We start from the raw sequence: 12,886 nt of genomic DNA, 5'->3' as shown, positions 1-12,886 counted from the left end.
AACACGATTGAATAAATTTAGTCCTTTTTTATAGTTTTTTTTTTTAAATTTCGTCCTTTTGTGGGGGGAGGAATCCGAAGGAGTGAACGGATTTTGCCCATCTTCGAACTCGATCTAAGTTTGACAATAATATTACGATGTACCAAATTTGAACCAAATTGGATACTCACTTTGAGAATTGTCGTGCGCACCAGTCAGAGAGGCGGATGGATGGACAGACACCCCTAGATCGACTCCAAATGTCCTGAAACGGATTTGGTCCAAAAATACCCAGTGTCTAAAACCATTATTTTATTTGGATACGTTTTTGCCGTATCGAATGATATATCTGTAGCCATATGGTTGAGGGTATAATATGTCCACATAACCAGAAAAATCGGTAAATATCTCAAAATCTAAGTAATGAATATCTCAAGGTACTCAATGCCTTTCTAGAAATTAACTATAGTAAAATTCAAGATATCAAATAAATTCTTACTGTAGAATATAAAGTCATCCAAGTCAACCTTGTTTTTTCTAGACTTATTGCTAAACCCCTTTCCCTTGAAGATTTCAAATGATTGCTTCGAACATACCTAAGCTGTCCACTGGAGAAGAACTCAAAAGGCTGATATAAACGGTCTGAAATGTCTTCCTTGAGAATCCGAAAAGTGTTAACAAGTAAAAAAGCTGTAAGTTCGGCCGGGCCGAACTTTGAATACCCTCCACCATTTGGAACGAATTTGGCAATTTTCAAAAACAATAACATCATTTAATAATTCTGTTAAAATCTTTAAAATACCAAATGCAGCTGTTATATTAGGGTCTATACAACGACATCGACATGGACCTACATAGGTAACTTTTGTCATAAGCCATTGCAATATTCAAATGCGAAACTTAAAAGGGAAGTACCGTCATATGGGGGCTATACGAAAACGTGAACCTGCATACAACAATTCAAATACGCGATTTGAAATAATTCCCCTAAAAATTATGTCGCTGAAGTCATGGAAATACCGAATATCGAGAGGTACCGTCATACGGGGCTATACGAAGACATGGACCTGCAGGGACAATTTTCTGACATATGCTGTAGTACCCATTGTGAACTTCAAATACGCGATTTGAAATAATTCCGATGAATAATGTCGCTGAAATCATGGAAATACGGAATATCGGCAGGTAACGTTATATGGGGGCTATACGAAGACGTGGACCTGTAGGGACAGTTTTCTGTCTTAGGATGTAGTATCCATTACGAACCTCGAATACCAAATTTTAAACAATTCCGGGTAATAATGTCGCTAAAATCATCAAAATACCGAATATCGAGAGGAACCATTATATGGGGGCTATACCAAAACGTGGACCTACATGGCCCATTTTCAATACCAAAAATTCATGTAGACATAGTATATATTTGAGTAAAATTTATGCTGATCAAGAAAATATGCACCTTGTGGGTTCTTAAATGTATATTTCGAGGTGTTACAAACGGAATGACAAGCTTAATATACCCTCCATACTATGGTGGAGAGTATAAAAATTCAAAAATGTTCATGTTTAAGAAAGCAACATAAATTATCTCACCGGAATGTCTATAAAGCCCTTGTCTGGAAATTCTTGAAGTGGTTCCTCAGAAGACATAGAAACGAGGTCACCCGAATGTCTCAAAAGTATTTCTTAAAATTCATAAAATTTTTACTACTCAATTCCTCAATGGTCTCCTAAAGAAGGTCTCACAATTTTAACTTGATATTCCTCGAAGCCCCCGAAATCTCTCCTCGAAGACATTCTTCTGTACAACACCTGAACAGCCCTCTTAAAGAAAATATTAAAGGCTTCTACACAGTTCAATGTTCTTTAAATATCAAAACTAAGAGATCTTGAAAGAAAGTCTCTTAAGAACGACTAGTAGGGTTTTATTGGGAGACGTCATCTCTACACCCTTCTTAAAGAAGACATTGAAGTTATTTTTGAAATTTCAACAAGTTTTTCCTTTAGGACCCTGAAAGACTTTTGTGTAAAAAAGACCTATTGTCAGGCACTAATATTTAATATTTAAATTTATCCCAATACAATCTCAAAGGCCTTCTAATAAAACCCTCAAATGTCTACCTTTGGATTGCTCCAGTATAAAAAGCTTCTCAAAAATAGGTCTTGAAGAATTGAAAGGTTTTCATATGGAAGACTCAAATTTCAAAGATTTATTAAATCAGCAACCAGTTTTCCAGTGAAGACATCGAAAGGGCCTTATGAAGAACCCCACAGGTTTTGATAGAAGACTTCAAAGACATTATTTTTTCCTTTTCGGAAGACCAATAGGAAATGTATGTTTAGATACAACCACAATAAATAAAACATAACTTCCATTGCTACCCTCGTATATATGGCACTTCATCATCATGCAAAGTTATTCCCTTATATGCAATACTTCGCTTTTATTTGCTTACCTATAGAAAATGCATTTCTCCTCCTTTCCCTTGCACAATCTCTAATATGCATCGAGCATTCATTCAAAGCAATAATATAGACGGTCAAAGAAAACGGAGAAAAAAAAAGACCTACAAAAGAGCACAAATCCAACACTTGTCGGAGAGAGCAGCCCCACAATAGACCCCAAAGTTAAACTCTTCTCACCCCTCGCACAAAACGAACAAAACAAGAGAATGACATCGAGCGTCCGTGTGCATTTTCCTCCAATGCTGGGACAATGTGTGTTGGAGCAAGCTTTTGTAAACAAAAGAGTGGCACAATGTCATTATCTCTGTGGGTACAACAACAATGCCAGTGCCTGCAATCCGGGGGACTATTGGAGTGTGTGAATGGATGGATGAATATGTGATTTCGTATCGTTTCGGTTTCTGTTTGCTGCCGCTTTTATTGTTGTTTCCATTTTTGTAGGGGACTCTTGTTGTTGTGCTTTATTCTCCAACACTGGCTGACTGACAGACTGATTCGAAGTGAAGGAAAGCCCCAAGTTATAATTCGCCTGCCTCATAATACTGGGCGCCTAATCCAAAATATCAAATAGAGGGACCTGCTCAACATTTTTGTTGTTTTTCGCATTTGGTGTTTCATTTCCACTCACACATTAGGTGTTGTTGTTTTGCTTGGGAACCAACGAAATGGAGGGATTTTCTGTTATTTCTTTGATTTTTGTTTCTTTTTTTGTATGCAGTTGTTGCCAAAAGGGGAACCTACAAATAAATCGGGAATGAAAAAAAAAAAAACAGACGGAGAAAAACATTTTAGGAGACTACCAATACAGCAGTTGAGTCGTTTATAGAGATGACGATATAGAAATAGAGGGGATTTTGGGTTTTTGGAATTCTCGTAGTTTTTAACATGGAAGAAGAATAAATTAGGATCATTGATAGTCAACATTTTTAAATGTTTCTTAAAGAATAAGTAGATTTGTATATGTTTTCCTATACGACGCCAATCGGAGGTGGTTATGGCATGTTTTTTTTTTAACAATTTTCACAAATTTGGATAATTTTTCATTCAAAAAATTTAATTCCAAAATTGATTTAACAGTTCATTGTCCCAACAGCTGTCTCGATGGAACCATCTCTACCATGGTTTGTAGCATATTTTCAAACTTACACCTATTTATAAGGGGTAAGCTTGAAGAGTTGAAATATCGCGAAATTCCAAAAAAGTTACAATTTATAAAATTTTTCGAATAAATCAAAACCAGGTCAGCATTTGGCAAAGTCTTCCAATTTTACACGCATTCCGAATCAATTTAGCCAATTTTACATGCATTCCGAATCAATTTAGCCATTCCAGAAAAAATTGACCAAATGCCAGTAATCCACTAAAGGCCTTCCTAAATGCCTAAAAGCCATAAGATCTACACGAGAGGATCTTTAGAAAAGACTTGAAAATATTCTTATAGAGGACTATATGAAGACTATACTATGTGAAAAACCTAAGACTTCTCCCAGTAAAAGACCTTAAAACTGGAGCTCAAAATATCGTTAAATAGAAGACCTTAATAGTCGTCCAATATAAGACCTCAATGGGCGTCCTATAGAAGACCTCAATGGTCGTCCTATAGAAGACCTCAATGGTCGTCCTATAGAAGACCTCAATGGTCGTCCTATAGAAGACCTCAATGGTCGTCCTATAGAAGACCTCAATGGTCGTCCTATAGAAGACCTTAAAAATTCTACTTGGGATGCCGTCAAATGTGGTTTGATAGAGACTCGAAAGGGGTTCCAATAGTTGTGCCCAGAAAACTTAGTTTTTTTACGAGAGTTCCCCATGATATTGACATATCAAAACACTTCAATACTTTCGCTGGGAATATTTTAAGACCTAAAATTTTTCCAAATAGTTGACTTTAAATATATTTCTATAATAGGATGAGCTCTTTGAGGCATGAATATAGAAGAATTCGAAGAAACAACGGCAACATTTATAATTCCTTCAAAAGAGAACACCAAGATCTGTTTAGAAAGGATTTCAAGATCATAAAGAGATCGTTGAACGAAAATTTTTAATATTATCCTAAAGAGAATCTCATATAACTTCCTATACAACCTTTGAATGGTCAAACTTTGAAATTCCTAAATAACTCCGAAAATCTTCCAAAAAAGAACCATTAGGACCAACACAAAAAACATATCCTGAAGAGAATTTGAAAGAATTTCCTATATAACCTTTGAATGGTCATTCAAACTTTGAAATTCCTAAATTACTCTGAAAATCTTCCAAGAAAGAACACCACGACCATCACCAAAACACATCAATACTTTTCCAAACCTCTAGGCTTTAAATTTCACCAAAAAAAAAAAAAATATCTCAAAAGCTTCCAATCAAATTTATCAAGACTTAAAAGATCGTACAGAAGATCTTCAACGTCGCTCCTACACTTCAGAAATCCTAATGGAGAAAATATTTGATTTTTTTAAAATCTAGAGAAAATACATTAAGAGCTACTAACAGAGAGCTTCATAGTACATCATATTGTTGAAAGTGAAATGTATCCTCTGAATGGCCCTAAGATGGCTTCAAACCATGTACTTTAAAAATCCAAGTTTAGGTAATCCATGGAAGAAATAATCTTTCGATCTTATAGAAACCTTGAAGAAGGGTAATTAAAAATCCACATTTTGCTCTTAAGAGAGTCATTGAAAAAAAAAATATTCATATAAAGCAGAATCATAAATTTTAAAAAAATCCCCTTTTTGTAATTTTAAAACCCTTGAAAAAATATTCTTGCAGCTAATATGGATTAGAGCTTTGCAGAAGTCCTTTGAAAAAAATTCTTAAAAATCCATCTTTTGGAATTGCACAGTCCTTAAAAAGTTTTGGCCATTGTACAGTCCAGACAAAAATGTTCTAAAAAACTAAATCCTAAGTCCTTAAAAAAAAATATTTTCAAAATTTCATGTTTTGGGGCTGGCAAAAAAATTAATTCAAGTTAGTGGATTTCAAAAAAAAATTAATCGCTAAAAAACAAGCAAAAGGGCATTTCCAAGTTCTATTCCATTTAGGCCCATTTTGAACTGTGATTATAAAATTTATACTACATCATTAGAAATTGAGGTATGTATTGAAAATTGTGACTTTTGTGGCTCAGAAGAAGTGGACCGATATATTCCGTCTTCACACCAGACTTTGGGTTAATGAAAATATTGTTAAATGTGTAATTTGAAGACAATCGAACGTTTACAACACATTTTATAAGAGTTATAATTATTCAAAATTTTGGCACTTTGTGTGGTAGGACCGGAGGATGGAGTGGACCGACATTGTCAATTTTCGCACTGATTCAAATATTAGGAATTGCAAAATTGGAGCAAAATCAGACTGTCCTTTCACTTTCTGTCCAGTAAATTATTTTCTTTGAAAATGTTGACATTTTGTTGGGGAGTTACCAGAAGGAGTGGACCGTTATTACCCATCTCCGTACTCGATCTAAGTTTGATGATAATATTACGATGTTCCAGATTTGGATCAAATCGGATAGTCATTTCGTAAGGTTTAGTGCACAGGCAGACGGACGGACTTCGCTAGCTCATCTCCAAATGTCCTGAAACGGATTTGGTCCATAGGATCCTAGGATCTTATTTAGATGAGGCTCGTATTGGCCGTATCAATTGATATATACCATTTCTAGGCATTTGGCTGAAGGTATACTAATTAAGGACCCTCTCTGGAATATTAATATACAATTTATGTTACGTTTGCAATTTTTCAAATCTTATCTTGTTTGACATCCCTAATTTTACAATAATTGTTGCTGGCAATTCACAATAAAAATATATGCAACAACAAACTCACGAATGTTGAATGGAGAAACCTAAACAAACCGAAGACGAAGAACATGATGCCCTTGTTGTAATTGTTGGAGCGCAGATTTATGTAGCTCCGACGAGCACCTCGTTGTAGGGGAATTTCTCTACTCCTCTTTTGATTGGAGTTAAGAAAATACGGAACAGACCCATAATCTTAAGCCAATGTAGGCGCATTCTTATTAACATTCATTCTATGTTTGCTTGTGAACTTTCTTGGGAAATTCTGTAAAAATGAATATCAACAGCTTTATTTATACTAACCCACTTGGTTGCAGATTTTACTGTCTTATTTTGAGGGGGAAATCTTTCAGCTTAAAAGATGAAAGTTGCACTGCCTCATTTCATGGTAGCCCACAATTAGATATTTCAAGAGGGGGAGGAGAGAGAAGATAAAGTCTAAACAAACTTAAGAAGAAGCTCATTAAGCGTGGAAAAGAAGATGTAACTACTAGCATTGAAGTCGTGACCCTACATAAATTAGTGGATAAAATCTCCAGTTGTTTATGATTTCTTCGGGCGTATGACAGCGATTTTGTCGTGTGACCTTTTGCAGCCTACGGCGGCAAGTGGTGAAATTGAAAAATGTTTCTGAATGAATATTTCATTGTAGTCATTTTGGCGGTTTTTATGAACTGTGTGAATTTATTTGGTAAGAAAGATGTGCAGTTGGTAGGATATCTAAAAATAAATACGCAAAAGAATTTGTATATTAGGATGGGTAATTTCGTAAGGGATGCAATGACGGCTAAGTGGATTTAATAATTGTGCACTTTCAATTCTTGAGTTCAAATTCAAGTCATCTTTATCGGTTTATATCAAAATGTATCTCAAAAATAATTATTGAGTTTTGTGCAGTCCAAACTAAGTACCTACAGAGTAAGAAATCAGGTGGAGTCGTGGGATATGCCAAAATCTACAGGGTGAGATGAAAAAACTGCAACCAACTTCAGAGTGCTGTCATTCCTGAGCCACTCGTCCGACAGCTGTTAACATTATTCCAGTGGCAGATCATTATATTGTTTACATGCGTACAAAAGCATTTTGGTGAGATTTTTCCAAAAAAAGTTATTCGTGATGGAATTCAAGCGTGATAGTGTGAATTCTTTATATTTGGCTGGAAAACCACAAGTGGCTATCGTTAGAGCACTCCAACATTTAAATGTGAATAAATCTTTTGTATCTCGTACCATCTTTCGTTACCGCGATACTGATAGCGTAGCCCGACGTCAAGGAAGTGGACGGAAGAAAACAGCAAGAAATGGTTCGAAAAGTAAAGAAGCGACTTGATCAAACCCACGTCGCATTGGCCGAAAAATGGCTCGTGAGCTGAACATATCGAAATATTCCATTCGGAAAATACTGAAAAATGAGCTTGGGTTAAAGCCGTTCAAATTCCAAAAAAAGTTCAAGAACTTACACCGCAACAGAAAGAAAATAGACTCAAAAGAGCTAAAGAGTTGATTCGCTTGGCCGAAAGTAGCGAACTGCCGAATTTGGTTTTCTACGTCTCCGATCAGAAAAGATTCGTTGTCCAGCAGTTTGTAAAAAACAAAATGATCGTGTTTACTTGCCAAAGAGGTCAGCTGAAAATGTGCACCTTCGGTTGGCCACCAGAACTCAAGCGCGGGCCATGGTGATGGTGTGAGCCGCCATAACAGCCGATGGTCGATCTCCGCTCGTATTAATCGACCGTGGCATCAGAATAAATGCCGAATATTATCGTGAAAATATTCTGGAGGGTGTATTAAAGCACCCAAAACTTTTTGGCCGCATACCTTGGACATTCCAACAGGACTCAGCACCATCGCACTCAGCACGCGTCACCCAAGAATGATTACAAAATGAGGTTCCTCGCTTCATTTCCAGCGCACAATGACCACCAAAATCTCCGGATACAACTCCGTTGTGTCTGGAGTATTTTGAAAAGCAAGGTTGGCACTAAAAAATACCAAAGTGTCGATCATCTCAAGCCAGCGCTTCGCCGGGAATGGGCCACAATACCGCAGATTGGGCGTTTGAAGACCATAATTCGTGTCAAAGGTGGCCAATTCGAACAAATCTAAACTTATTCTAAAATTTGATGCTATTTCCGACATTTTTTGCTTTCATATAATAAAATTAAAAAAAAATCTAAAAATTATGGCTTTTGACTTTGCTGCAGTTTTTTTTATCTCACCGCAATATTAAATTTCGGGATTTCATCTCTATACATTTAATCAATACCAAATTAAGTAACATTTAGTACTCAATTACAAAACCAACTCAATGCCTCATCTTCCTACCTTAATATTGAACTTCAGCATTAAGCCCTTTAAAATTAAAATTTAGTACTATTTAGAACAATAGTACTCCTATCCAAAACCAGGTCCTTTTCCCAACCACAGACAATTAAATTTCAGGATTTCAGCTCTATTTCTTCAACCAGTACCACATTTAATACCACTTTGTACTCTACGTACAATTACAATGCCTATTTCCAAATCTCTATTCAAATTTGAGGATACCACCCATCAATTCATCCCAATTCATCCCTAAGTACAATTTACTAGTCTTCTTAAAATTATAGTACATATTTCCATATCTTAATTTCAGATACCAAAAGAGACCTACATATCAAGTTTGAGGATTCCAGCCCCATTCCTTCACGCTATACCAGATATAGTACTATTTAGTACTTTTCGTACAATTACAGTACAAATTGCCAAAACCACCAACAGAGATCAATCAAATATCAAATTTTGGGATTCCAGATACATGTACATTTACTTAAAACCGAATTTAGGAAAACTTAGTACCATTAAGTAATTTTCATACAAATATAGGACTCATTTCCAAACCAAATCCAAGCCAAATCTCAAACACAGACACCATCAGTAATCTAAATATTAAATTTCAGATGTTTATCTATCACGTCTCCTATAACTAAATATAGTGCCATTTAGTACTTTTCGTATAGCTATGATACCCACTTCCAAAACAACCTCCATTTATCAAACATCAACATAAGCAAATTTAATAGACAAATTCAGGTTTCAAGCAGTATATGTTCACCAAAGACCAAATGGTACCAAATTTAATATTATTTAGTACTTTTCGTGAACTTCTAGTACATATTTCCAAAACCACCTATATACTATATACAAACCTACCTCCGACAGGGAACCCTATTCAAAATTTGGAACAACTCCAGTTTAGTAAAAATTCTTGGATTTTTTTTTTAAATTTTTACCAAAGGTAGGTACTTGTACCCTGATTGCGTTACATTTTTTCTTGGGGGACGGATCTGAATAATTAGATATTTAGCTTAGGACGCGGATCTACGATACCGATATAGATAATATAATGTATAAAAGCTAATAAAAATACCTTTCCAACAAGTGGTCTCATGACAAAGTGAAACAATTAAGGGGTTATATAAAAATCATTGATTGTTTGAACCCGGTTTTTTTTAAAAAGAAAGAGACCCGCGATATTATAGCTGAGCCTAGCGCCTTTCCAAAATGCTACAATATGTGTTTTTATCTATCAGAATCAGGAGATATTGGTCTATAATTCGGACAACCCGATTATGTTCACAACATTGGTGTTATGTTTTCAGTAGGAAAAAAATATCATATCGGTTTTGAAAATCCGGGTCTTAGAGCGGTATCCGAGTCCGTCCCCCAAGAAAAAAATACTCTCCCGGGACCAGTGTACAAATACCTACCCGTTCATATGATACCAAATTGTCCCATTTTAGATGTTTAGTACAATTTCAGAACTTTCCGTAACCTTAAGTTCGAATTTACAAAAATCCTTTGGTACATCTATCCTGCACTCCACCACTGAATCTCGTTCCAAATTTTCTAGCTGGGCTGCCAAACTCTTCTGCATTGCTGGATTGTTTGGATTGAAAACAAAAAGTGCATCGAAAATAAAGGTAAGTACGGCCGAATGAAGAGGTCAGGGAGTCGTTAAGCTTGAAAGATTAAGCATCTTCTGCAGTCATGTCCTTCAGACCATTTCCTGACAATGAAATACCTAGTCAATTCTGTGCTCCTACTTATTGTACTAAATACATATTCTGGACAGCTTACAACTTCCTACAGCCTTTGATTCAAAGGAGAGATAGGAGGGGACTCTAAAACACATTCTTATCTTCTATCTTGACAGCATTCTGCCACAACTGTCGCCGATGGCCAGACCTTTGCTGACGAAGGACTGTCTGGTAGATGACTCTCTATATAATAGTGAATAAAAATATCTTCATTTGGTAAAATTTGGGGTCATTCCAGTGCTAAGTCTTTTCGTATCCTTTTAGTACGAATTTTCAAAGCTTATCACACGCCTACGGACCAAGATTGATCCCAGTTCAAAATTTCAAGATTTTGGCTTTAGTCCTTTCGTCTGGGCGTTGATCCTTGGTTAGACAGTCAGTTATTTCACTACTCTTTTAAAATCACTAATTTTGTGATGAAGAAAATAAAATATAATTCTTTTCATACATCTAAAAATAAAGGACATATGGAGTGCTGTTTTTTGGTATTAAGTGGAGGGATATTTAAAAAATGTTTCATAAATCTAATAATTTCTTAATACGATCGGGTTGAACTGGGAGTCTAAAATCTTATCAATTAATAGTATGATTTAAAAATTGATTATTATTCGAGATGCTTCATCCCCTAAAGGATAAAAACTACCAAAACCATAGAATATCATCAAATGAACTATAAAATCAAATATCAAAACATTCAATACTTTTGTTCATCATATATTTATTAATTATATTTATTAATTAAAAACAAGTAAAAAAGCTGTAAGTTCGGCCGGGCCGAACTTTGAATACACTCCACCATGTGGTACAAATTTGGCAATTTTCAAAAAAAAAAAAAAAAAAAAATAATAAAATCCGTTAAAAATTCTGTTAAAATCTTAAAAATGCCGAATGTAGCCGTATATTAGAGTCTATATGACGACGGGGACCTGCATAGGCAACTTTTGTCACAAGCTATTACAATATTCAAATGCGAAACTAGAAAAAAAATTTGGGAGGTACCGTTATATGGGGGCTATACGAAGACCTATATGGCCCATTTTCTGTTTTATGCTGAAGTATCTATTACGAACTTCAAATACCAATTTTGAAACAATTCTGGTACATAATGTCGCTAAAATCATCAAAATACCGCATATCAGGAGGTACCGTTGTATGGGGGCTATTCCAAAACGTGGATCTACATGACCCATTTTCAATACCAAAAGTCCTGCAGACATAATACACATTTAATTAAAATGTTATCAACCTACTTCATTTCGTTCGGAAGCTAGAGTGATTTCTACAGACGGGCAGACGGACGGACATTGCTAAATCGACATAGAATTTTATGCTGATTAAAGGTCTAAGATGTATATTTCGAGGTGTTACAAACGGAATGATAAACTTAAAATACCCTCCGTACTATGGTGGAGGGTATAAAAAACACATTTACTTCTTCTTAGTGTTACCTTTCATTTCATTCATCATCGAATCAAAGTTTTGTATTATTTTCCATACTTTTCCAATCCATAAACAACAAAAAGCCCAAAACCAAAAACGAACACTTATCAAGTTCCAATAAGTCCACAAAGAAAAATTGCGAAATCTCATAGCCATATTTCGCTTACAAAATTCAACTATTTCCAACTTTTGTATAATTCTATAAAGATTTCAGAAAAAAGAGAAACATGCCGCCCTCAAACAAAAACACACACAAAATACCTTGATTACAACGTTGTAAGCATGTAATCGGCGAATCGGCAGACATGAGTATCTACACCCACAAAAACTTGTGTTGTACTTATTCCCACTTTTATTTTTTTGCATACAAAAATACTTTCACAAAAGGCAGCAAACGCCGAACTACAACAAATTCCACATTTGTACAATGTTCCAAAGTTACAAAAAAAAAGAAGAATTCAAATGAAAACAAGTGCCCAAAAATTCCCCAAACTACCAGAAATAAATCCGGAACACTGCAAGTTCGTTTGTTTGAGGCAAATATGCAAAGAGTAAATACAAATGTTGGTGCATGTGTGTGTGCACGATGTTCGAACGAATACTTAACATTCGAATATTCAAATAAACTCTTTTCACGTGTGCCAAAAAAACCGACAGACGAAACTCGATGAGTGGCAACCAGGTAGTGGAAACAGCCACCAAAAACAAAAAAAGCTACTTGGGTGAATGTTTAATGTTTCCGTATTCAAGCCACAGGCCCAGCAGTTTGTCGTCATTTGATGACACAGGTGCACTGTGCATACATATGTGTGGTGGTGGCCTGTGAGAAGTACACTTAACATCCTCTCACCCAAAAGGGGAACTTTCTCCTGTGTGCAAAGAGGAATAAGTTGGAAATAGAAAATTTATGTAAAAATTGCTCCTCATAACAATGGGTGACATATGTGGGTACGACCCGATTGTTTCGAAATGTATCTGCATGACGAGTTTTTATACCCTACAACACTATGTGTTGGGGGTATTATAAGTTTGACTGGGCCAAAAATTATGTAACACCTCGAAATATTGGTTTCCCACATAGGAAAGTATATATGGATCTTCCTATCTCACCGAGCTG

The sequence above is a fragment of the Musca domestica genome, unplaced genomic scaffold (assembly GCF_030504385.1).
Source record: "Musca domestica strain aabys unplaced genomic scaffold, Musca_domestica.polishedcontigs.V.1.1 307, whole genome shotgun sequence".
In the NCBI taxonomy this organism is placed as follows: Eukaryota; Metazoa; Arthropoda; class Insecta; order Diptera; family Muscidae; genus Musca; species Musca domestica.
The sequence above is the reverse complement of the archived record's forward strand: the minus strand, read 5'-3'. Positions refer to the sequence as shown.